The 25,821-nt window shown below is 43.3% G+C and overlaps 1 protein-coding gene across 5 annotated transcripts in view; it reads left to right on the top strand.

The window, feature by feature from the left end:
• Nucleotides 1-25,821, top strand: part of LOC112978802 (nuclear factor interleukin-3-regulated protein) — a 76,749-nt gene that overhangs the window by 46,005 nt on the left and 4,923 nt on the right. The window contains exon 1 of one of the 5 annotated variants that reach the window (XM_064502898.1): nucleotides 17,154-17,461. The exons of 2 other annotated variants lie outside the window; for them this stretch is intronic. The gene's annotated coding sequence lies outside the window, so the exon portion shown is untranslated. Of the gene's footprint in view, nucleotides 1-17,153; nucleotides 17,462-18,732; nucleotides 19,058-19,639; nucleotides 19,752-25,821 lie in introns of those variants that run through there. 2 more of the 5 variants (XM_064502903.1, XM_064502901.1) reach the window with 2 other exon arrangements.

Here is a 25,821-nt window from a genome sequence, read left to right as displayed (position 1 = left end):
TTTTTCTCTCCAGCACTGAATCATCATCTCTCCTTAACTGTATTTTTTTTAAATGGAGAAAGTAGAGCACTGTACAAACAGTCGTGACCTTTCCTGTCTTTAACCAATATTTTTTTAATGCCCCAATTCCAGGCTGACCTCCTTTTTTAGAGCTATCTTTGGAACACAAAATAATACTATGAAAATACATGTCAGCTTCATGATTAGTGCTTTAATTGTGATTTTCTTTCACTGCTTCTTTTTCTCCTGCTGTTTGCAAGACAGAGATTTCGTTCTTATGAAAACAGAAAATAGGAAAAGCGAATCCAATTTATTTCTCTAAATTTAATACTGTTCTGGAGAAATTTATAAGGGCAGCACTTTATATGCCTCTTTAAAGCTGGAGAACTTGCATGGCCACTTGAAGTTTTTGTTTGGCCTGAGCAGGAGGGTAGGAGCTCCTCGCTTTGCTGTCGCTGTCTTAAACAGCTTCAGCAGCTCTGCATATGGAATCTAGCTGCAGTGGTAGTAGCGCAAGGTTCACGGGAAATCATGAGCAGCAATATGGCTATGTTTAAGAAACACAGATACCTAGGAGTATTAAGCAGCTTGTGGTGCTGAAGGTCAAAATTACTAACATGTTCCTTGTTGTGGAAATGGGAGAACACGCTGTCTGGCACGTTGTGGTATTGTGCTGTTGTGAAGCAATACTTTCTACAATCCTCTTCTAAATTTCAGGTCTCATCTCTGTCATCTTGTGGGGCTTTCCCTTGCTGCTGTTGTTGTAGATATGTATAAAAATGGCAGTTTAACATTGCGGGGGGCTTCCTGAATCACTTGTGCCCTTATACCAGTGGCCTCCCACTGAAACTGGCTTGAACATACTGGTGACTGGCACAGTGGTTAGATTTGCCAAAAATACATTCAACTTTAACAGGCCATGGCTTGCGTCTGTTCAAAGCTTCTTTGTATCAATACGAATGTCTTTACAAGTTTGCTACGGGCCCAACTGTGAATAGAACCAGTGCAGTTCGTTTATATAAAAAAAATATATACGGTCTAAGCAAGGCTTGGTTTGGGCAGGGTGTGTTGACTGTGCAGCCAGATGTAGAGATCTGTTTCCACCATCCCAGCTGTTCCTCGTCTCCACCTTCTTCCTCCTTTTTCTCTTCAGCATGCTACTGCTCTTCAGTTCTTCACCAAACTGTTTAGGGTTTTTTTATTATTATTTAAATGATTAAAAATAGAACTGTTGCAATGTAAAATAAAGCTTATAAAGTTATCATATAAGTAAAACTAAGGTAATGATTCTTATTCATCATATGCTTAGCAGAGGGTCTCCAAGAAAGGTGACCAGGTGAGTGAAGAAGCAGAGCAGGCTGATGAAGCAGTGAGACTGAGACAGTGGGGTGCCTAAGTCCGAAGCAAGGACTGTAAGTGACCTGTTGGGATGCAATAACTTCAGCCCAGCGGTAGGGACTGCACGCTGGCCTTTCCCAGCTAAGCAGCTCCTTGCGGCGCTTCATACCTGCTCAGCTGGGCCTCATTAAAAAAGAGAGCTGTGTTTGGGGATGCTGCTTGGCAGCATGGCATCTCGCTGCGTATCTGATGTGCCACATCCAAGCCGCAGCGTGGCCCTGGGCAGGAAGTCACGTGACTCCCAACGCGGCGCACCACTCCAAGTCTGTAAGTAGCTCAGGCTTAAAAAAATAAAAATCATCTGGCTGGTGCTCCTTAAACATGCCGAACAGCTTAGGCTGCCTCATAAAATTGTGCCCAGGACAATGTTTAGTTTTGTCTGTGCAGTAGCAGCTCTAATATCTGCCATGTAACCGCTGCATGTGGCTTTGAAAGTGGATCTCATGTGATTTTAGGAAGTGCATGTCGGTCCTTGACAAAGAGAAGACTGTTTCTCAGAGGCTTTTTTTTGCCCAGTAATGTCCAGTTGTATATAGCACAACTTGCTGCAGCTTCAACAGCATACATAGATGGTAATGCCCAGTAAATCGATTTGTTTGAGCCTTTTACAAAAGGAAATAGAAACTGCTGGCATCCATGCATGGGTGATGATCAGCTATTTAAATAGAACCCAGAGTGGAAATACCCACCTGATATTACGCTAAAGAGCATACAAAGTTTTTAAATTCGGAAGTTTAAAACCATGTTATTCAGAGCTATGTGCCTGTTGTGCAACGGGGCAGGATGCAGAAATATGTCAGGTAAAGAGGCTCCCAGGGAGCTTGTGCTGTTGGCCGCAAGTGCTAGGGAGGGTTTTCTAGCTGTGAGCTGGAGGCTAATCCTGAAGTCCAGGGGTGACTTGCAAGTTCTAGCCTTTGCAAAGTTTGCTAAAAACCTGCTAGGAAGCTGGATACGAATGAATCCCTCAGATCTGGAGCAGTGTACAGACATCTGCGTAACTGGCTAAGTGTTATGTTTCTGAACGGTCCTTTTCCCTGGAAGCCCTGCTAGTGAGCTGTGGCAGCAACTGCAGATAAATCACCTGACATGCCCAAAAGGTGAGTGCGCGCTGAATTTGCGGTGAGGGCTATCAGGAGCAGAAACACAGAAACGTGTGTCTGAAGAAAGCACAAATGCCAGATTGGCTCGGCTCCAAAGTTCAGTCTACAGTAAATAAGAACACCAACAATTTAACCAGCAGTGAGGTAAGAGTAATCAAGAACTAGTTTATGGCTGCCCAACCCATAGAGCATCTGCTCTAATGAGCCTGTAATAAAAGCTTTGGTGCTAGGCTTCACAATGGAAAATTGGATCTCATTCTGCTCAAACGTGAAACACCCACTGCGCCAGCCCACAGCGTGTTAACACTAAACGCACATGATTTTCAAGTGGGTGAGGCCCCGTCCTCTGCATAGATCGTTACCATTGCAGACACTTATATAGAGCCCCAGTGCTGCAGCAGAGTTTAAACTTGCATCTAATGCAGTTCACGTGAGTAGAGAGTGGGTTGTGCTGATACCACGTTTGCCACGTAAAGCCCTATGAACAGTCAAAGTGTGACAACGGGCAGTATTCTGTGGACATGATCACCACAGGGCTACATATGGAGAGCAAGTAAAAGCACGTCTCATCAACGTGAAGTTGGTTTTCACAGGGTTTATTAGCCTGAGATCTGAAGAGAGGCATACAAATCTGAAAGAGATTATTCTTTGCTCTTCAACCATGAGCTGTCCTTGGAGTTAAACCCTGACGTACGCCATGATGCAAAGGAGCCTGATTTCAGTTTTTCCACTAAGAAAGTGTGGCCTCTGTTCTTTGGAGGCCAGGAATGAAGTAAAAGCTACTTGCAATTATTAGAGAAATTTTGTCACACTTGGAGGGTGTTTGAGTAGCAGAGTGCATTCTGGCTAGCAGGTGATGAGGCGGTACTGGGGTATGTGGGGACATCCCTCCTCAAAAGACTTTGACATGTTGTAATGGCGAAGTTCCCTGTAATGTGTACTCTTGAGCTACTGAATTCTGTAAAGAGAAACATAAGCCCTTCCTTCAACCCTTCTTTCTTTCTGCTGCACCCTGTATAGCAGAAGGCACATAAAGACTCCATATGAACAGTCAGTTAAATATTGGCTTGGTTGGTAGAGTCAGTCAGGGCACAAGCTTTGACATTGATGGTTTATTTAGCTTGTTACGGAAAACTGTTCTGTGACAAACATTTGACTTTTATTTATTAAAATAGATTTATTTTTATTTGCAAATAGATAAAGAAAGGAGATGTAACAGAATGGGAGGAAAAAAAACCTTTTATGTTGTTGTTAATCTGTAAGCTTCGCTAGAATAATACAGCAAATGGTATTTCTACATCTGGTGATGTGGTTTATTACTAGGAGGTTTTTTTTTTTCAGAATGCCTATGGCTAATTCTTTTCAAATTACAGAAGGATACAGGCAAGATTTATGATTAGAATAAATTGAGTGAATTTGAGTCATGAAGAACAGCTGTGAGAAGTGAATATGGAAAGAATATCCCAATTCCATGCTGAGAAAATTTTACTGAAATCTAGGTTATCTCGTCCCATCATTTGAGGTCAGGTTGTACGGTAAACACCTCCCATGTTCACCTGGCCACCTCTTGGTGGTATATGGTTCTGTTATATTCTGCTTTTGATGTTTTTGCTCCAGGCTCTTCCTGCACTCCAGAGTGTGGATTCGTTCTCACAGTCAAGTCCTCGGTAGCTTGCCCAAAGTAGTGGCATTAGTCAGTACCATTTAGTCCAGCCCCGTTAATCTGTGTGTCCAGTTTCCTTCTGGCATCTTTGATGACCTCCATAACCTCTGTTTACTCCTGCTTCTCCTACACCTGCTTCCTTGTTTTACTATCATCAGTTTGCAACTTCCTCTACTTTTTTTTTTTTTTTCCTTTCTTTCTGAAGATTACCTACAGGCCATGTCATCTGTATGCAGGATTTGCTGCCCTCCTTTTCCCATTAGATCCTTCTGCTGATGTTGGCCATTAATATACTGACTGTAATCATCTATTGTGTGATCTTTTACTTCAAAGAGGCTATGTCCCAAACTACATTTGAGTCACTGTCTGCAGATCTGCACCGAGCATTTGTTAGAAACACCAGTCGTTAGACTCTTTGTAGTTCCTCATCTTCCTAATCACCTAACTAATGCCACCTCTGGCTAACAAAAATCCAGAAATTAACTAGTTGGTACTTTTCTATTAATGCTAAATGACAAACCTAACATGGTCTGTAGCCCTTTCCTAAACTAAATCTGTTTTATTTGAGAAAAGGATCAGCCACTTGTTTGATTTTAACATCCAAGATGGATTTCAAGGTATTAATTCTATGCAGCTCTACTTTTTCCCTCTTAAACTTCCACAACTATAGATATTTCCCTTTATATGCACTAGGGCCAAGCTTTATAGTATCATAAAATGTTTAGTACAAGTTACTTTTTCCACCAGCTTGTGAAACAGCAAGTCTGCCTGAAGAAATTCATTACATCTTTCAAAAATGTACTTGCAGATGTGTTATTTTTGAGAGGAATGATTGGAGAAGATATTACAGAGCAACACACAGAAAATGAAATAGAAAAGGTGAAGAGCTAGCAGCACTTGCACATTACATGGTGAGTTAGGATTCTACCCTCTTGCTGCACAAAACAAAAGCTAGAGAGAAACAGAGGAAAATCAGGCTTACATCAAAAATCAGTCTTTGATACAGTTGGAGCCTCATCCGCAAATTAGCCAAGTGCTTAAATTGGCGTTGAAAGATGAGTGGGAACCATAGAAGGAACTTGTGGGCTAGCTTGGCTTGATTATGTTGGCCTGAGTCAGAGAGAGGGCAGGGAGCCATGATAGCTGTAAGAGTCCAGATACTATCTTCATATTGCAGTGATCCAGGCTAGAAATGACCATAGTATGAATCTCTTGATGGACAGTTCCTCACAAGCAGAAAGGCGTGATGCTTTTTAGCACACCCAAGTTGGAAGAAAGCGTTTTGGGCTCCTTGCGTCCTATACAAAATGCCAGGCTTTTCCACTATTTTGATTAAGAGGTCTGTGTGCCTTTCAACTAAGCCTTTTTCAGAGTATTTCTCCTGTCTGACCTTAGCTTGCACCAGCTTCATCAAAGACCTGATTTACTGATAATGCTTTAGAAGTGGTCATGATTAAATTAGTTGAAAATCTATAAGGGGGCACTAAGTCCATGATACTCATATGAATATTGTGAGATGTATGGATCTCTGCAGAACCTCAAAAGGAAGGACTTTTCAGAGGGAAGAAAAGTAACCTTTGCTGTTCTCCAAGGCTGTTGGAGAGAAAATACTGGAGAGATGCTGGTGTAGGGCTATCTGCTTCCACTGCACCTTGAAGATGTATCCAATTCAGCCCGCGCATTGCTACGCTTTATGCCTCTGGACAATAGTGATCTCAAAGTCCAAAATGAAGCACTTCAGAATATTCTGTTAAGTTATCTGGCTAGAGAAGATGAGGAAAGCCTCAAGTCTGACCAGCTTCAGAAACAAGAACAATTCCTCTGTGTTGAGAAAGCCTTTTTCTTCATAAATGTTTCACTTCAAATATACGTTTTTATTGCCAAAATCTAATAATTTCATCCCTCTTCCAAAAAAGATATCTCACATGAAAAATGAAGAGCCAGAAAATCCTCAGACCTGTAGTCCATTATGGATTTTGTTATTGCCACCGATGTTACCTGGAAGGCAGTCAGATACCAGTAATAAGCAGCAATATAAATAACTAGTAAGCCATAGATGACTGAAAGGGTGGGAAATATTATTGCCATCCAGTATAAGGTTTCTGTTCCTTTCTCCCACCCTCCAGCAGAGAGACAATGTAACCAAGAGGACCTTTTCATTCACTTTTCCAAGCACAGCTAACAAAATCGGTGAGATAAAATCCTAAGTGGTGAGAGTGGAGGGGAAAGGAGAGAGAAATGTTTCAAATTACTTAGCTAGGAACTGAATCCTTGTACATTCCTGAGATGGTCCAAATCCAAAACCTCAAATCTGAACTCCCTCAGACCTTGGAAAAATAAGAATCTGTATGTGAACTTTGCGGTTTGGCCCTTCTCTAATACCCAGCCTACCTCATGAGTCACAGATGCAAGAAAGTGCAGGAGAATCATTACATTGCCTACAGTATCTTAAAAGAAAATAAATGAATCAGTTAAACCGAAAAGAAAAACAAGTGTGACAGGCTTATTCTCTTCTGGGTTTCCTGTGTGTCAAATCTTGCTTTGAAATACAGGGCTTGAGAAGAAGTTCAGTTTGTCAGAGCAAGCAGAACCCTGTTGTTATTCTCAACGAGACAAGGATGGAAATGCATAACACTGGCTTTTAAAATGTATGGCAAATACCTTTTTGGGGGGTTTGTTTTTCAATGAGAAACAAGACCAAGGAAAGCAAAGCACAGAATGATATAAGTTTCTTTTCTTTAACTTGCATAATATTTTCTGTGGCCTTATTTTCCTAATTTGGGAGTTCTGATGCCTGCATTTCATATTATTAAATAGTAAACCGAGGGCAAGTTTATGGAGACGAGCTAACCTGAGCAACGTAACTCCTCATGAATATTTGTGAGGTACTTTAATGTATGGGGATTCTCTCCATTTGCCTGCAAAGTGGCCCAGGCCTGAAGCCTTTGCCCGTGTGGTACCCTGCCCTCATTCGTGACGAGCGCTGGGGTGCTTAGCATTCCCGTGCGGTAGCAGTCAGGCTCTCGTCTGTGCAAGTGGTTGGAGAGAGAAGCATGAAAGCAGCACTGCGGGTACTGCAGCAGGGTGTGTTGTAAGCGTGCAGCTAATTGTCAGCAGAACTGGTCAGATATTTTCCAGCGGAAGATTTTCCCCGTCCTGAAATGCTGATTAATCAAAATCAGACTATTCTGTGGGAATGTGTCTGTTTTAACAAATCTTCTGACAAAACACAGACATGTTTCCAAACTTGCCTGCCAGGCAGGTTTCAGTCAAAAGCCTGCCCGGTTTCATGCCAGCTTGCCAACCCAGCTCCTTAGCCGTCTGCCCGGCAGTCTGCCGGGGAGACGAAAGGCCAGACGTTCAGACGTCGCGGTGCTGGGCAGCCTGTTGAACAATGTCCTTTGGTGCTGGGGGACCCTGGACTACGAGGTTCTTCATTACAAAACTCGACTGGTTGTCAGCCCCCAGTGCAGTGAAGACAGGGCTGCTATAAAAGGAGGGCAAGGACGATGTTTGCCGGGGACTTCTGTAAGGAGCGCATTAAACTCAGGGGACCATTAAAAGTAGGATGCTCAGCGTACTGTGGGCATGTTGCAAAGTGGCTCTCTTGCAGGTACATAGTAGACCAAATTCTTCTCCAAAGCAATGCAGTCACTGTGCACCTGATACACTGCACAGGTCTGGGACTGCCCCAGGAAACAGCAGGAGTCTTAGGGGCAATTCAGCCAACCTGTTCTAGAGCAGTCTTTTTTTCTCTGAAGGACAATTCAGGAACATGCAAGGGAATAGGATGTAGATTGGGTGAGACTTTCCGGAAGTGGTAGTCTGCCCTTACTTGCAACTGCCAGGCCTCTTGCTGTCTTCTTTATTGTGTGATGGAAGTGGACTTGCCGTGTAATGGAAGAGCACCAGAAGAAGCTCCGTGAAAGCTGGCAGGTAGAAGTGGGCTTCTGTCAGTGCTCAAGCTATTCGCCTCCCCTTTGCCTGCCATGTGTCTGCTCCCAGGTTGTCCCCAGGAAAGAGAGCCCCTGGGAATCCACCACCAGCTCACAAATTGTGCTGGCAGGTCACATGTGGCCTGGGACAGGAATGAAGGCTGAGTACCTATGACTTTGAAAATGATCTTGATAACACTTTTGACTTTTAGCAGGTTCTGGTTTTTTCTTTCTATTATTGATGAGAACAGATTTTATTTGAACAATAATATCTGAGGAACAAGTAAACAAAAATTGTAATTTGGGGATTTGGATGAAAAATGTTCTTTATTATTTTATTACATTCCTGCTATTGGCCACTGTAACTAACACCAGTTTACCTCCATGAGAATCGTTGACAGAAATCTAAAAAAACCTTTTCTAGTAGAAAATAGTATCTAACCATGGAAGGAATTGTCTATGCCAGTTCGAACACTTGATGACTTTCTCATACAGCTAATTAGCCTGAGCAGAGTTTAGCTCAGGAACACTGATGGGACCACAGCTGCACCCACTACTACTTAACTGACTTTAGTATCAAAACACTCTTCCTAAGCTAGCTCATATACCTCAACATGGTGTGTGCTATGCCTCCTAGATATATCCTCAGTTTTAATGAGAAAAGCCTCATGTGTGAGAAGATTACCTCTACTAAAGAAATAACTTTTTTTTCTCACACATGCTTTGAGCCAAACACAAGTAAAATCAAAATTAAAAACATGGCCTTGTCCTTACAACTTGCAGATGCTATGGAGCCAAATTCCAGGCTTATTTACACCAATGGCAAGGAGAATATTTGGGATTTGGCCTAGTAAAAGGAAACAATCTCTTATTCTTTCCATGTTTATTCGCTCTTAAGTGTTCTCAGGGAATCTTGCTTCACTCATCCCTTATTTTCCTCAGATTTTTCCTGTGGGCATTTGAGAGGATATTCAATTTCTGGATCTTTTTTGTACTAAAAAGCCTGGTCCTCTTGACCTAATTCTGGACCACGGTTCTCTCATTGCTCTGTAAGAAGATTTCTATCAGAGCTCCACACCTCAAAACACAATCCCACTCAGCCACACGAGGCACTGAGCAAACACCAGCTCACCTCAACTCTATCTTCCCTATCTGATTTCTCCTTCTCTGTTTAAAAATGAGGAGATGCAGCTCAGGAGCTAACTTAACAAATCTCAGGAATATTCTCCTATAGGATGTGTCACCACTTGCAGAGATAAGGGACAGATTCAGTCATGTTCTGAAGAGAGACTGGGTGGTTTGCAAAGGAGTGTGCTATGTGGTGCAAGCAGTAGTAATGAGGTAACAGGGCAAAAGCCTCAGTCCCTTTCGTTTTTTTTTACCCCATTTCATCTTGTCCCTCCACCCCCAAGCTTTCAGAGTTGATTCAAATCCTCTCTCAGGCTGACAACATAAAAGTATTTCCCTGGAATACTGGATGACTAGCAAGACTAGGTAAAGCTAGCTTGCTGCTAACACTGCTGGCTTTTTAGATCATCATTTGACATATTGCATTATTTCAAACTTTTGCCCTGTGTTTCAGCCAGCTTAATGTAAAAACAGAATTACAGTCAAGCTTAATGTTTTTCTGCATTGCTATGACTTGCGTTAGCAGAAACTCTGGAGTCATAAATGAATTCTGGAGAGAAGATAATTGTACTCTTCATGTGTTGCAACAACACGGATATATGGAACACTAAATCAGGATTTCCTTTTCTCTAGTTCCACTTGAATTTCACAATAGATGTTACCCATTTTATCTATTCAAAATAGATTTTACCAGTTTTAATATAGAGATTTGTACTGAATATTGATCAGAAACTGCTGTTCATGCATGAGGAACATGAGTCTGATAGCAGAAACAGATTAACAGACTGGACTGGTCTGCTCTGAAAGAAAGGCATAGGCATTAATGAATAGGATACTGCTAAAATAGGTTTGTTTACAGAATACTGAGGCTGGCTTCTTTGGGCTACATATTCTCCAATCCCACTCTCCTACTCCATTCAGATCTTTTCTGCATGTGCCATCTGTTTCTTGCATGAAATGCAATGAAGAAAACAATATATACATTCTTGTGTAAGTCTCTATCATACTTATTCTTAGAGAACTATTTTTGATCTAGCTAATAAGTACCTTTTGCGTGTGATACTGTATGAGGAAATCAGGGTTGTTCAGGACAGAATGAATACGTGTTTGCACAAATCTGTGATGGCTATCTATTCAACCCAGATAAGAGAGGACATTCTTCAGGGTTGTGTCCAGTTCTCTCAGTGCATAAACTGTATTTGAAGTAAGCAGGGAAACACAGATTCCCTTCTTCCATGGTGAATGTCCTGACCACTAAGATATATAGGTAGGCTCACTTTTGCTCTCTGTTTCTGATCTGGCAATTTTTAATCTCTTTTTCTGCATTTTAGGCCACTTTCTATCCATTGTCTTGAGATATGCCAATTTTAGAACAGTCTGTAGCCCAGGAGTTAGGAAGTCTCCAATGCAATGAGAGTTTGTACTGGTAGGTGGTTGGTAGAAATATTTCAAAATCTGTGTCAGCAAAGCCCTCCACAGGACTCGGGTAGAGGAATGCTGCATTTCAAGGCCCCAGTTGGGCTTATCTGAGAGAAGGGGACCTCCCTGCTGCATGCATAGCAGAAAAAAAATTAGCTGTCTGAGCATGTTAAGGGTAAAAAAAAGAATGGTGGCAATGTTATTCCTGATCCTCTGAGATTACCAAGCAGTTGAGCAGAGATTTTTCAGGAGCACAGGTTTAAATTAAGCCATCTACATGACTTCTAATGAAGAAGTCCAAGTGAAAACTGCTTTTGAACAACCAGGAGCATGCTTTTCAGTCTTCCATGCTAAGGATGTTTTCCAGACTGCCTAAAGTCCTTGAGAGTGAGGGTCTAAGACTAAGAATTAGACTCAGTTCTTTCATAAGGCTATAATTAGCCTGCCCAGTGCACCACTTTAGCATACAATAACCATGAAACAGTTGCACAGAGATCCCCTGCATAGAACAAAGACTTCTTCTTGTCTTTCTGCTAATCTTTGCTGTGTGACAACCTTTTTATAGCTCTTAATGTCTTTAAGTTTACTACTCAATTTTCACTTCAATAGAACACATTTACAAACTCTTTTGCAAAGCATAGCGGCTTCAACAAATGACTCACTGATAATTATTGTCAAAGAAGAGCCAACTGCTCAGTATTTTAATATGTATTTTACTCTTCTTCGTTGTTATGGTGGCTGTACAAATCCATCATGTGATGTTTGCTCTCAGCATCATTCCTTAAAGCACAGTGTCATAGAAAAACCTCTTTGTCTGTCTGTCTTCAGTGGTCAAGCATAATACACTTCCAAACATTTTGGTGAAAATCAAGTGAGATATACTAATTACAGATTTAGTACTATCACTTGAATAAGAATTACTCACAAATGTAATACCATCAAAGTCAATGGGATGACTAATGTGAGCAAAGATTAAATGGCAAGATCAAGTCTCCAATTTATATAAGAAACGACTGCAAAAAGAAAGCCCTCTGGCTTTCTTTACACGTATCTCACCGTGGAGTATGGCAAATGAAGCAGGAAAGTAGATAACTGGAAAAGTAGCATTAGGCCTCTAAAAAGCTGTATCTAAAATTTTCCTTTCCCTTCTCCTGGCTTTGCAGGAGACGAGGAGGTGAAGTTTTTGGCCTATGTCATTATTTTTGCATAATCTCGTTTAGATGACTAATTGAATCAGGAGTGTGTTAACTCTGTCATTTGAATAACTTCTATGCAAGACAATTCATGTTGTTTTGGAGATGATTGCTCATATCCATGGGGACAGAAAACAGTATCTTAAAGGGAAAAATGTGAAAGTGTTCTTTGCTTCTTCAGAGTCAGAAAGCTTCATAGGCTGAATGTTTGGACTAGAACCTATGTCAGTAATTGCTTCAGTTGCTGTAGACCAGGAGAGCCTCTAGTCACTAGGGACTTTCAGGCCCTCTGTAGCAGAAATGGTCTTTCTTCTTCTCAAGAAATCGTCACTTCGCATCACAAATCCTGCATATCATTGGCCTCTCTCATTTAATTAGAATGATTCAAATGTCAGCAGTGAGGCAAGTCTGAGTAAGTGAAAATTTCAAATCTTCCTGGTCCTTGGCAACTTCTGAACAGGGAACAATGAAGCTGGGAGTGCTGCCTGGTGAGCTCTTTCTGCCAAGGGCTGAAAATGGGTGCTCCTCATGGCACTGTAACGTCAGTTTTCTCCCCTCTGTGCTGTCGACCATGAGAAATTGCTGATCTACCCTTACCTGTGTGCGATGTCCTTTTTTTCAATCATGTTCAAGTGTAAGATGTGCCTTTCCTTCTCAGTCACTGCACTGTGCCTATTGCTTTCCCTTCTCTGATACTGTTCTATGGTACTCTTCATATTTCCTACTCATTTCCTCTACTGCTCAATCATATGTAGAGGGATGTTAGGAGTCATCCTTTTTTTCCCCCCCCAGGGAAATTCATAGCAGTTCTGCTTTCTATGTACTTAGTGTACACTTCATAAAATGGCACATTTTCACATTCTTGAGGGCTTTCCAGAGATTTTTCAGTGTAATCTTAAAAATGAATGGTGATACATGTTTTTACTTTCCACAATATTGGCAGCACTACTTCAGATTTTCAAGTAACTGCAGTGTTATTTGCCTTAGCGGCACATGAGCTGATTAATTAAAAGAACCTTTTGAAAATACTTCTCATCTCTATTGTGTTTAAAATATTCAAGTGAAATCAGATACTTCCTTCAATCCTGATGATTTTGCTGTTCTGTAGATTCTCTTTGAATCTAATTCGGATAATGTGCTAGCTGCTCTGCTGGCAGAATTGTTATCCGTCTCTGCCCTAAGAAACAGGACATTTCTGTTTGCTTTAGGCTCATCTAATATATTGAACATCATAACCTTTTTACCTTTTTATTTTACTTTGAAGCTGTGCTTGAGAATATGAAAACCATTCATAGTTATCGAATTTGCTTTTCCACTTTTGCGTAATGTGAAGGTTATGAATGACCCATTAACCTTAAGTTGGCTGTTGCAGTGTAAATAGTATCATGCAGATTTTCTTTCTTTATGCCATGCACTTATGGTGCAATTTTTGGTGTTTCCTCATATTTAACAGCTCCTGTAAATGTTGCCTCATTTATGTCTACCTAAGTCACAATGCGAACATCTATTTCTCTTGGGTTTGCTTTAAGCAAGAGTACATTACAGCACAAATATTTTTCCAGTACAGTTTCCACAAATGTTCCCAGATGCATGGAAATATTTTGATTAATTCTTTGAACTGTTGTCAAATGACTTGCCTCTTTTTTTAGTGTATTTTATTTCTGCCTTAGATCTTTATAAAATCACAATATCACTTATTTTATAGAATTTTCACTACTGCTCATCTTGAGCAGGAAGCCCTGAAGGACTTGGTTAGCATTAAACATTTTTGAGTACTGATCACATTAAATATATAAAAAGATTAGTGAATATAGTTTTCTGTGACTACATTCTTATGTACAAAAGCTCCTATGGATATAAAGAATGTAGTGCAAGGAAGCCAAATTGTCATATCCCCAGCTAATTTCAAGGGGTATTTTATAAATATATATATGTGTGTGTGTGTGTGTGTGTGTGTAGATATATAAATTCATTAAAATATGTTTAATATGTCATAATCTTAAAAAGTATTTTACTCTTATTTCCCTCCAAACTGTTTGCTGTTTGGGGTACTATTTTGTACTGTATGTGGGCTAATATCAAAGGTGAGGAATTAAAGCCTAATTTCTTTAAAGCCTTTCTGAGGCTTTCACTGTTGACTTCAACTGATTCTGAATTTCAGGCTGGGTCCGATTCAAAGCTTAAGGCCCAAGGGCTGTGGACACAAACAAGTGTAAAGGAATCAAAAGATGTTAGAGATGACAGACACTACTTTGTTACATTTCTGTTAATTACTTCTCCTCTCAAATGCCCCTTCTCCAGACCCTCCAAGTAGTACTGTGACTCAGTGTAGCTTCAGCAGTACTCTCTAAGTCAAAATCAGAGAAAGCAATAAGAGGGTTATGTGCTACTAAATAGAGATCAGTCTAAAAGAGTTGAAGTTGATAGTGTTGTCCAAAAGCGAGTATAAATCCTACTGCGCTAGACTCAGCTGAGAATTTATTTAAAGATCTCCATGACCTACTTCATCCCTCCAGTAGGAAAATCCACAGAGCTGGATAATCACAGAAAGATTCTCTTTTTAGACTTTTCCTTAAGTCTTTAGACTCCCTTGGTGCAGAATGCTTACTACAGCTCTCAGCTGTGCTATTTTTTTCTGTACCTCAGGAGAGTAGGAAAAATGATGAATATGTTCCTTTAGCCACATCAGCATTTAGCCCTCTGTCTCACCATACCCAATTTTGGATTAACCAAAAGCCCACCATAGGATTTGGAAAGTGAGAGTGGATTTTGCTTCTGTAGCTGGTTTTGACTCTTATTTCCATAGAGTAGAGGTAACATGAAATACAGAAGCTTGTCTTTGTTGTGAATCTGGGAGAAAGATCAGGTCTGGATTTATAGCTGATTATAATTAGTGACAAAAATATAAGCAAATAGGAGACTAAACTCCATCTGGAATATTATTTCCAGGACTGTCCACCCACATAGGAAGGATATTATTGCCTTGGAGACTTCTTTCTATATTTCAAGAATCTAAGTTATGAAGGCAGATTTGAGGCACTTGCATGTATTCTTTCTAGAAATGAGATTTTAAGTTGTTAAAAGGGTATGTCCAGGATTCATCAAAAATATTTTCCATAGTAAAAACAGAATGTGCTTTTCAATTAAATAAAAATTGTGTGAAGTTTTGGGGGTTGCTTTGGTTTTTGACAGTGCTGGGGACTCTCAGAGCACTGCATCGGTACAATATGTATAGTATGGGAAATAAGGCATACAGAACAAGTTTCCTCACATAGCAGCAGCCCATGTGTCTACGACTCTACTTAAATACACCACCAATATTTATGAGCAAGCAGGTCTCCAAGCTCACTGCTGGACCTCACTTCTGAAATTGTCTTTGTATGTGTGTGTGTATCCATGGGCAAGGAGAAGTTTGGCAAACAAAATTACCACACGGCCCCCAGGCAGAGGCAACGGTTGATCTCTCTGACTTTGGCTGCTTATGAATCCCCTTTCTAGTAACGGTGGGTTTTGTAGTCTGTTACCATTATCGAGGCTCTATACTCTAGATATTAGAAGACTAGGAGTGGAGAGGGGAAAATCTATGTGAGTAAAGGTTATTAGACTTGCACAATAAATAACCTGGGGAGATAAATATAAATGAATTCAAGGCACTTAGATTTATTGTGGAGGGAAGGTATGGGCAAGTATGATAAAAGATCAGGGACTGAGATAAACTGAAAAGTATTCAGTGAAGTCTTCTGGTTTCCAAATTTGCCTTCTGTTAGGAATGCTTTGCTCCAGAGAGCTATCTCTGTTGACATATAAATACAGGATGACAGGGTAATATAACAGGGCTATGTTAGTGAGGAGTGTGCTATTTTAGTAAGAATGTTTAACAGAATGAAATCAGGAATCATTTCTGGTCTGGAACTAGAATTTAATAAAGAGATTTTTTTCTGTTGTCTTCACAAATGCTACTTGTGGAATAAAAAAGAGAGGGAGTGATAAACCTTCCGTGAGAGAAAAATGAGGAAGACACATCTGACACACTTAATCAAATGTGTGTACATTCAAACACATTTGGAGTGGAGAATTGGATTTCTTGCTGGCCGTGTGTCATTTTCTAAAATGGAGGTTAAACAAGGGTCAGACCAGCACCACACTCTCTTATTTAATCTCCCTTCCTCTGACTCCTCCACGAGGAGAAGCGGCATTGGGGGGCAGCTGGGGAGGTGTTGGATGGAGGCAGGCACTCGCTCACCCAGCACCCGCGAGGAATGGCCTCTCGGGGACAGCGGACAGGCAGCAGCGCGAGGGACTTGTATGCAAGGCGGCCCTGCTTCTGAGCACAGTGTGCAGAGCGGGGATGAAGTCAGGGGAATAAATACTAGCGAAATCCTTCATCCTTGAAGATCAGTAAAAGAAAACACTGGCTGCACTCTCTGATGCATACAGTGTACGCTTTGTAGCTCACAGTACAAAATGCCAAGTGGTGTAACAGCAGGGAACACACCCAGCACTGAGCCAGCGTATCTTCAGCAAGCTCTTTTTTTTCCTTTTTTCTCTCTTTTTTTTTCTTCTTGCGAGTCAAAGATTAAGTATAATTCATTGGAGGATTACCCACACGCCGTGGCTAGATGGCAGATACGTGCCTTAGAAACACAGTTTACAGGTCTTGTGCAATTACTCTGAGACGATAATGCCTCTGCCAGATCTGAGGGTTTTATTTTTACACTCCGGTCAGATACAATCTCATTACGCTACATACCAAGCAAACGGCAACGCAGCGACAGCTACAGCGCAGTTAATTTTCCCCGACAATAAAGACGACCGCGCTCAAACCCCTGCCTAAACCCTCCCCAGACCAGGGGCAGAGGCCGGCCCTCCCCCGCCCCGCGTACGCCCGCGGAGCCCCCGCGGCGCGGCGCGGCGCGGCGCGGCCCGAAGGAGCCGCCGCTCCGCGGGGCAGCGGGCGAGGCACAGTGCGCCGCGCGCCCTGCGCGCCCCCGCCCCGCGGAACGGCCGTTGGGCGGAGGGCTGGGGGGAGGGGGCCGCGCCGCCGAGCCGCGCCGCTGATCGCCCCCCCGCCCCGCTCCGCCGCGCGGAGGCTGCGCGGGGAGGGTTCCTCCCCCGCAACCGCCGCGCGCTGCCCCCCGGCTCGCCAGGGGCGGTTACGTAAACGCCAGCGCCCCCCGCCCGCCCGGCGGTTATGCAATCCCAGCACACAGACCTACTGTACCACACACAGCCCGGCGGGGCGGGGGGCGGGGCGGTCGGCCCGCCCCCGGCCCGCCCCCCGGCCGTCCCCATTGGCCGCCCCCCGAGAGCGCCCGGCCCGGATTGGGGCGGCGCCGCCGCCACTCACGGCGCGGCGCGGCTGGCATGCGGGCTGCGCGCCCCGCGCCGCGCACAGCCCTGACCTACTAACACACATCCCTCCGCGCCGCCGCCGCCGCACGCTCCCTCCTTCCCTCCCTCGCTGCCGCCCGCCCTCCTTCGCTGCCTCGCACCGGGGCCGCTCCGCTCCCAGACAAGCGGGGCGCCGCTGCCTGCCCAGCCTTACCCGCCTCGCCTCGCCTCCAGCCCGCTCGGCCCGGCCCGGCCCGGCCCGGGGGATGCTCCGCGCCCCGCGCCGCACTGGAGGTAGGAAGGCGCGGGGCGAGTGTGGCCGCCGCGCGCGGGGGCGCGGAGCGCCGCGCTGGGTGCGCGCGGGTATGTGTGTATGCGGGTGTGTGTATAAACTTTTGCTGGCGTGTCAGCGCCGGGGCTGGCCGCCTTAAGGTGGCCGCGCTGATTGCAGCGCCCTCCGCGCATCACGTAGGCTCGGAGCGGCTGCTCGCCGCTGGCCGGGGCTGGGCTGCGGTTGCATAATGTCTCCCCATCGGAGGAAGAGCGGTGTTTCAGGGGTGAAAGGCGCCGCGGCGCTGGCTCTGGCCTCCCGGTGGGTGGGGAGGGGTCTGCGAGCGGCGGCAGCAGGTTAAAAAGGCTGGTTCTGCTTGCTGGCAGGAGGCTCGCAGGAGGGGATAATGGCACCGAAAGAAATCCTTAAAAATGCCTGTTTAAGGTTCTCCCGTGCTTGCAGCGTTGTTCTTAATGTAACGCTGTCCCCTTCCCCCCCGTATCTTTTTTCTTCTTCTGTTTGTCGCCGGTACGCCCAGCGAGCCCGGGGGAAGGTCTGTGGGACTTGTTCTTTCATACATTGCATAATCTCTTCGCTGTGAAATATCAGCAAGCGCTAGGACGAGATGTGTGCGCGAGTGTGAAACGCCGTGGTAATTTTGGTGCAGAGTTAAGCATTAGGTCATTAATTACGACCCTATTGTGCGTTTATGGGGGGGGGGGGGGGAAGGGAGAAATCTGTGGATGTGTGGAGTCTGAGTTCTGTGGCCATCGCTTGTCAGGGGCCGCCGGAGAGAGCCTGTTTTCACGCTGTGCTCAGGGATGTTGTTTGTGGGCAAGCGGCGTTAATGGTAGCATTCCGCCCCCCCAGTCCCCGTGTTTTGCTAGGTTGTGTTTGCCTAAGCCTTTTTCGTCACTTTTGTCGCTGTTTTTCAGACACTGCAGGACCGATCACATAATAGTTCCTGGAAATGTTGCATTATGTAACCACAGAATTTGCTGGCAGTCAGGCTAGGAAGAGGGAGCTAATTATGCGATTTTATAATCTCGCTACAAAGAAACTAGGACAATCTCACCCTAAAAAGATGCAACTGTAACAGATTTTGTTAAAGTATGTTTAATAAGGAAAGTAGACAACTGGGTAAGTGGGGAGGTAACTCGTGCTCGCTGAGTGTGCGCCGTGTACCTTAAAATGAAATTTGTGTTAATCTATATTTAGCCCTATCACATTTTAGCAATTGTGGCTTCATGTGCTATTTCTGGTCTTTTCTCCAGAGCTGTGCATATAGACGTTCAAGGCCATTTGCTTGGATTTTTAACTCCACGCCTTCAGAGACGTTTTGATAAGGCTGTATTTTTAGGACGGCATTTCGCCGAGACACTAAACAATTTCTTTGGTACTGGCTTTCACTTGTCATTTCTTAAAAAAGGGAACATCTAATTTAAGAGAGGAACGAATTTAAGAGAATGTCAACAGCCCTGAAGAAGTGAGATAGTCTGCCGGTCCCCTCCCGGCTGCCGTGGGCTCGGGCGGAGGAGCGCCGGGCGGAGGGGGCACGCGAGTGCCCCGCTCCCGCGAACCCGGCGCTTTAGCGTGGAGGAGGCGGAGAGCCGAAGTAGGTCAGTATGACATTCCCGGTGGCACTAATCCCCGGCCGGCCTGGGCGCCAGCGCGGCGGGGGCGAAAGGGGCTATGGCAGCAGCGCCCGCCCGCGGGCCCGATCCCGGGGCCGCCGCGCCGCGCCGGGCGCCCAGGTAGTGCCGGCTCCCCCCGCGGGGCGCGGCGGCCGTTGGGGGGCCGTTGGGGCGCGGCGGCCGTTGGGGGGCCGTTGGGGCGCGGCGCGCGGGCGGCCGTTGGGGGCCTTTGGGGCGCGGCGGCGGGGCCGCGGCCCCCCCACGGCCCCCTCCCGGCCCCGTCCGCGCGGCGGCGGGCGAGGGCTGGGGGCGCTGCCGCTCCCACAGCCCTTTGTTCTGCGGCCGGCGCTGGGGGGGGACAGCGCGGGGCCGCGCGGGGGGAGCGGGCCGGGCGCCATGCGCCGCCGGGCACGTAGGGGGCTGCCGCGCCGCGCCGCCTTTGTGGCGAGCGCGGCAGCGGCCGCCTCCCCGCAGCGCGGCCCCGCGCGTCGCCGCCGCGCCCCGCGGAGCGGCGGGGCCCGGCGGGCCGGAGGGGAGCCGCCCGCTCCTCTTCCCCTCGCGGGGGCGGCGGCGGGCCGCGGCGGGGCGCCGGCCGCGTCTGACCGCCGGCCGCGGCACGGGAGAGCCAGACAAAGAGCCCCGCGCTGGCCGCTGCGGCCGGAGGGGCTCCGGCGGGCAGGTGAGCGGCGGCCGCGCGGGCTCCGCGCGGGCGGGGGCAGCGGGGCCGCGCTCCGGCCCTGCCGCGGCCCGGGCGGGAAGGGGGCGGCCTGCCACGAGCGGCCGAAAGCCTTCCTCCCCTCCCCACCCCGCCCCCCGAATATTTTCGGCTCTCTCCTTACGTAACAAACAATAAAAAATGGCCATTTCCCAATTCGGTTGTTTTGCCAAGTCACTTCGGCGTTACCAGTGGCAAAAGGCATGCCCCGAGCTCCCGTGGTCGGGGGTCCTCGACAGCAGGCTGCCTTGCAAGTTGCTCGTGGTAACTTGCCTTTAAAGATGAAGTAATTTCTTTTGTGTCCAACTGATCTTCTCGGTAGGCAAACCCAAAATCACTGCATTAATGACCAAAGCCTCCGAGGTTAAAATTTAGTATCACAGTCACTGTGGTATGTTCTGTATAACTGCTGTAGGCAGTAACGGTAAAATATTTAAAAAATGTGAAATTCTTGATAACATGCACAAACTTTTCTGCTACTTAATTGTTGAGGTCAAGTACAGCTTTTTGATAGTGAAGCCATTTGGAGTTACTGCTGTGTTAAAACCAAACAACCTGATTTTTTTTCATCCTTGTAACTTGTATGATTGCACTCAGTTTCATTGTGTTCCCTCCTTTGTATGTAACCTACTTTGAGTCATCTTTGCCCTCCTCAGTAATTAATTCAAGCCAGAGCCTAGTTTAAAATACTGCTGTGGGCATTAGTTCTGCAGTCCTTATTCAGTCAAAATGTTGACTTTGATAAGAAATTTGAATGAATAAGGCTTCAGGTGTGGGCCCAAAGACCTGGTTTTAAACCAACAAAATCGAGGATTACTCAGTAAAGGCTCTTAATATCAGTGGCACTAACATATCATTATGAAAGTTCTCACGTTACAGATGTCTTTATTTGACTGTTGAAGTGTTAACACTCTTCAGAATTATCTGCCTTCACTTTTCATTTTTATTTATTTTCTATTTTTAACTCATCTTATTCTCTAAAGGGCTGTTAACTAGTTTTTTAAATATCCAGCATCCTGGATTTGACTTCAAAGCCTCAAGATTCTGCTGGTATTGATTTTTTTTTCCCTTTTTTTAAAGGAACTGATTTGAAAGGTGTCAGAAAGCTTACAGTCTTCCCATGAGCAATATGAACTTACATGACCTCCTCACAGCTTATCTTATCCTAAGAAGGAACAGTATTTGCCATGCTTTGGCTGAAATTTGTAGAACACACAGACATTCTTTCTATTGCAATAAAAGCAATGCAGTCTACAAAAGATATCAGTGCTATGTTGCTTTTTTCCCAATCCTTTATCTTGAAATAAAACTCTTAAAAAAAAAAAAAAAACCTCTTAAGCTCATCTTAAATTGACTTATTTTAACAAATAGTTATGCAAACTATGTTTATGCAATAGTTTCTTTTTCCAGACAGCAGTCTTGCTGCTGTTATAACATCACTATGATGCAATAATGTGAACAATAAAATCCTCTGTTTGAGGCTTATTACACACTGTTAAGCAATGTATCTGACTCATCAGCTTAATTGACTCTTCTAGGTGACCTTGCCATGATCATTACAGCCGGTTATGAGATATAAATGTGCTTAGGATATGTAATAGAAAAAAATGCAAATAGATGGCCAATTCCTGCAGTCTCTTCTAAGAGAAAATGTCAGTTGATTTCAGTGTTACAGTATTTTAGTGTTTGGGGGGGAAAAAATTTTTTTTTTTAAACAAGATATTTGTAGCTATCTATTACCCATGGTGAACATGACTGTCAAAATAAGATTGTATAAGCAAGGATGTACTTGGATTTAATTCAGAATGTGGTGGAAACAGTGTTCCTGAAAACTTGTTGTTTTAAAGGTATACCTGGAATGGATTAGTTGTAGGATCTTATTTAATATCTCCCTCCCGCCCCCCTTTTTCCCCTAATTTATGTACTGAATTGATCCAGGTCCAAAATAGCATACTTTGAGACTGAATCTGGTCACAGTTGTTGTAGAAATATATTTATTTTTTGTTGGAAAGAAAGCATTATTTAAAATAAATTTTTATTTTTCCTTTTATTGAAGTTGCCACATCTTAGTTTACCTTTCAGTTCTGTTCCCGAATTACTTGAGTAATTAGCCAGGTTTTGCCATCAAGATGGCTTTCACAGACATAGGTGCCAGTCCTGTCAGACATCCTTTTATGAATGGAACCCAATACTTGGACTCTCAATAAAGATAATGAGGCCTTTTGCAGGCAATATCCCTCCCACCTGGGCTCTCTTGCAGGACTGGAGCGCTAAAGATTTGGTACTTCTCAGTTCCATTTGCAATGAGTGGTAGAGATCAAGACTTTTAAAGGCAGTGTTTAATTTTACATATTTGTACTTCAGTTCTTATATAATAAGACGTATGTTTAGAGCATCAGCTGGGACTAATTGACATAATTCTACTGCTTTTTAATAGAGCTATATAAATTTAAATCAGCTGAAGGTCTGGTCCACGCTTGGCATTTGTAAGACTGCAGCTCAATAACAGAAAGCTATTTGTTGTCAGAATAATTAGTGTTTGATTTTTGTATTTTTGTTTTATGGCCCGTAATTAGGGGAAAGCAGTAAAACAAATCATGGTCTTAGTATTTGAAGTTAGGAAGGTTGAGATTTCATTTACAGAACATTGTTACTAGTAAAGTTATGGTTTTGTGAAACCTAGTTTTTCCTACTGTCAAGTAGCTATTGAAGTGAGGAGAAGTATTGTCAGAGTACTGTAACTTCAGTAACTATTGTTTCTATTGGGAATTTATTACAGGTATCAGCAAGTGATGTGATAGATATGTCATGCCATTTTATTTAAATATAATTAAATATTTACATATGTAATATGTTTCCTTTGCTTCTCTCTTCTCCCCCCCCCCCCCCAACCCCGAGCACTTTCAGCAGCACTGGATTTTGTCCCCCCACCCCACCCCCCCTGCCAACAGAGCAGCAAAACATTTTCTTTGGAAAAATTAAACAGATCTGATAGACTTATACTGACTTCCTAAGCAAAATACAGGTCAAATTTGCATCTATTAACCTTGGCTGACCTTTCTGAACAACAGCTATTTTTAACATATGTTTGGTTCTCTCAAAAAAATTTTTTATTTGCATAATTTGTGTAATTTACCTTTGGGAGGCAAGCTATACTTTAATGAGCTAATTTGTAGTTATTAAGATAAACAGTAACTTAACTAATTTTCTTCACAATGGAAGTCTTTCATGAAAATTACACACAATATGAACTTTCTGGGTGCAGCTTGGAGCTTGGTAATATGAAATTGCAATAGTGTTCCAAGGGTCACGATGGACTTGTACTTTTTTATATATATATTGATTGAAAACTGTCATAGTAGATGAATAATTCTTGATGTTCAAATGAAGTATACTGCGTAGGCACCTCCCATAATTTTCCTTCAATAAGACAAAGAAAACCACCCTTTTATCAAAAATAGGTCATCTTGTACAAAGCTATCATCATCCCTGTGCCACTGACCTAATTGCATGTTGATCCTGGAACCGTAAGCAGTTCAGATGCCCATTAAGTTGTAAGAAAAGGGAACTGTAATGTGGGAGCAATAGATCTGTGTTCCTCCATGCTGTTGTAATGGGTTCATGGTCTGTGTGAGCATTCAACATTCTTATTGTAAATGCTGTTTCCCTCTGTGACCTTGGATAACCTGTCTATCATAGCATAAAATTCAGTTCCCTCAGGTTTCCAGAAAGTCTGAGTTTCATTTGCGCTACATTGTCTAGACCCTAGGCCTTGCCTATCCTAGGGCTAATATCACTCTTCAGTGGAGTTGTCATCATAACCTTTTTTCAGCAGGAATGGAATTTCAGTAAAGTGCTAGAAATAAGGCAAAAGTATATTGAATTCTTTCAGTAGAGGTTGGATTGGGCTTTGGGAGCCACACCCTCATGTGGAGAGGATTTCTAAATTATTATAGACCTGAAAGGTCCAGAATTTGATAGCATAATTTTGTCTGTGAAAAGCAGTAGTGGTAGAGTAGCTCCAAAACGTTTAAGTAGTGCTTGGTTAGGCTGTGTATCTGTTAGCTAGACTCAAACTCATTTTTCTCTCCTACATGTACAATGGCATTAGTGTTAATTCCATACCTCCTAAAGGTCTTCAGATAGTTAGCAAAACAGTCTTCAGTTTTTCAATGTTTGCAGTACAAGCTAGTCATTTTTGGGTACATAGGAACAGGTTATATATCAGCTCTTCTACTATGTGGACAGGTTTATAAAATAGATAAATTAACCTGTGACAGGATGTCATCAATATCATAATTAATGATACCTATGCGAAACACAGCAAGCTACTACTAAAAATGTGTGCGGGCACACACATCAATATGAACTTCTATTGTTTTTCCTATACTTTGCCACATAGTTGGCCTGAGTTGTTATTTACTAAAATGTCAGTGATAAAGACATGTTTCTTTTTTTTTTTTTAATATGAAGTTCTATTTTGCAGTCATTTTCCATTTTTGAAGGACAGTGAGGTAAATTTTGTAGACACTTGGCTTTACAAAATGAAGACTTTGAAAGCATCTGACTGCTTGAAATTGGCTTTCATTTAGCTTGGTAGAATGACTATCAAAATGTTGGAGCAATAGAATTAATTAGCTCACTACAGGAAATGTTTTGAAAAATTAAGCTTGGAGATTATGTGAATTATTTTGATAAATACAATAATATGCAGTTACTCTGTGGGAAATGTGTATGTATATGTGGAGACCCATATGCATATTCTAAAGGAAAACTGACTTATGTAATTAAATTGCAAAGAACAGGCAAGATTGTGTCCCAGTCTTTCAACCTTTTGACACATTTCAAGAATTACAGTGTGAATTCATAAGTCCCCAAGATCATATCCTTAATGTACTATTTTGACACTATCAGAGCACTTAAGTATTTTTGAAGTCCATGGGTAAATTAACTTTTCATGGTTTCTCCATACATAATTTCTTGCTTCAATAGTATGAATCCTATAAAACAGTCTCATTAATATTTGGATCTGGGATTGTATCCTACTTCTGTTGAAGCCAATGGCAAAATCGCTGTGGGAGCAAGACTAGGCCTGTAATTAAGTTAATAGGGTCGAGTGTTATTACATTGTTGAATTGACACTCAATGCCATTAACATCATCCACCCCCCCCCCCCAAATCTTTAACAGTGAGTAATGTAAGGCAGTATTAAATGTTGGTTTTATAATTCTTTATGAGGGAGTGATAAAGCAATTGAAAAATTAATCATAAGGGAAAATACTGGAATTTGAAATACAGTCAGAGGAATCATTACAGTTCATTAATTTATGTGTAAATACTGATGTTTTCCAGTGGAATTATAAAATGCAAGTGAAGTGAAATGGCTGTTTTTATTGAAGGCATTTTGCCATTATCATCAGATGGAATTTAATTTGTTTACAGACTCAGTGTTGGGCTGATCCACATGGAGAACTATTAACAAACTAGGGCTTTGACTCCTGTTTGTAGAGCAGCAGTTTTGGTTACCATGATAAAAGTGTTCAGGGAAGATGTGGAAAGAGCTGGAGCTTTATTGTTGTTTTGTTAGGTGACTAAAGTAATGGCATTAGAACTAACTACATAAATAGCAAACCCGTAAGACTGATAAAACATGTGACATTTCTGTCTTGACTGCGCCACTGATGGACTCTGGCAGAGAGCAAAGTTGAATACTGCATGCAAAAACACCATTGTTTTGATACAAACTTATATTTGCTCTAGACTTACATGCTACCTATTCCACACTGAGTCCATTTGTGCCAGGAACAGTGTGTACAGGAGGTAGACTGGCCAAAACAGGAGTTATCAGTGCTAAAACAAGCAGATCGTGCCCTGGAATGCCCCAAGCTGTAGAAGGCCTGTGGAGCATGGGACATGAACTCTGCAAGTTGTTGGGTTTTAAGTGCAGCCCAACACCAGTATTTGGCTGCATGAGACTATATTCGAACTTGCAGTTGAATTTTTCACTGATAAATAGAAGGTCATACTGATGCGC

The sequence above is a fragment of the Dromaius novaehollandiae genome, chromosome Z (genome assembly GCF_036370855.1).
Source record: "Dromaius novaehollandiae isolate bDroNov1 chromosome Z, bDroNov1.hap1, whole genome shotgun sequence".
In the NCBI taxonomy this organism is placed as follows: domain Eukaryota; kingdom Metazoa; phylum Chordata; class Aves; order Casuariiformes; family Dromaiidae; genus Dromaius; species Dromaius novaehollandiae.
The sequence above is the reverse complement of the archived record's forward strand: the minus strand, read 5'-3'. Positions and strand labels throughout refer to the sequence as shown.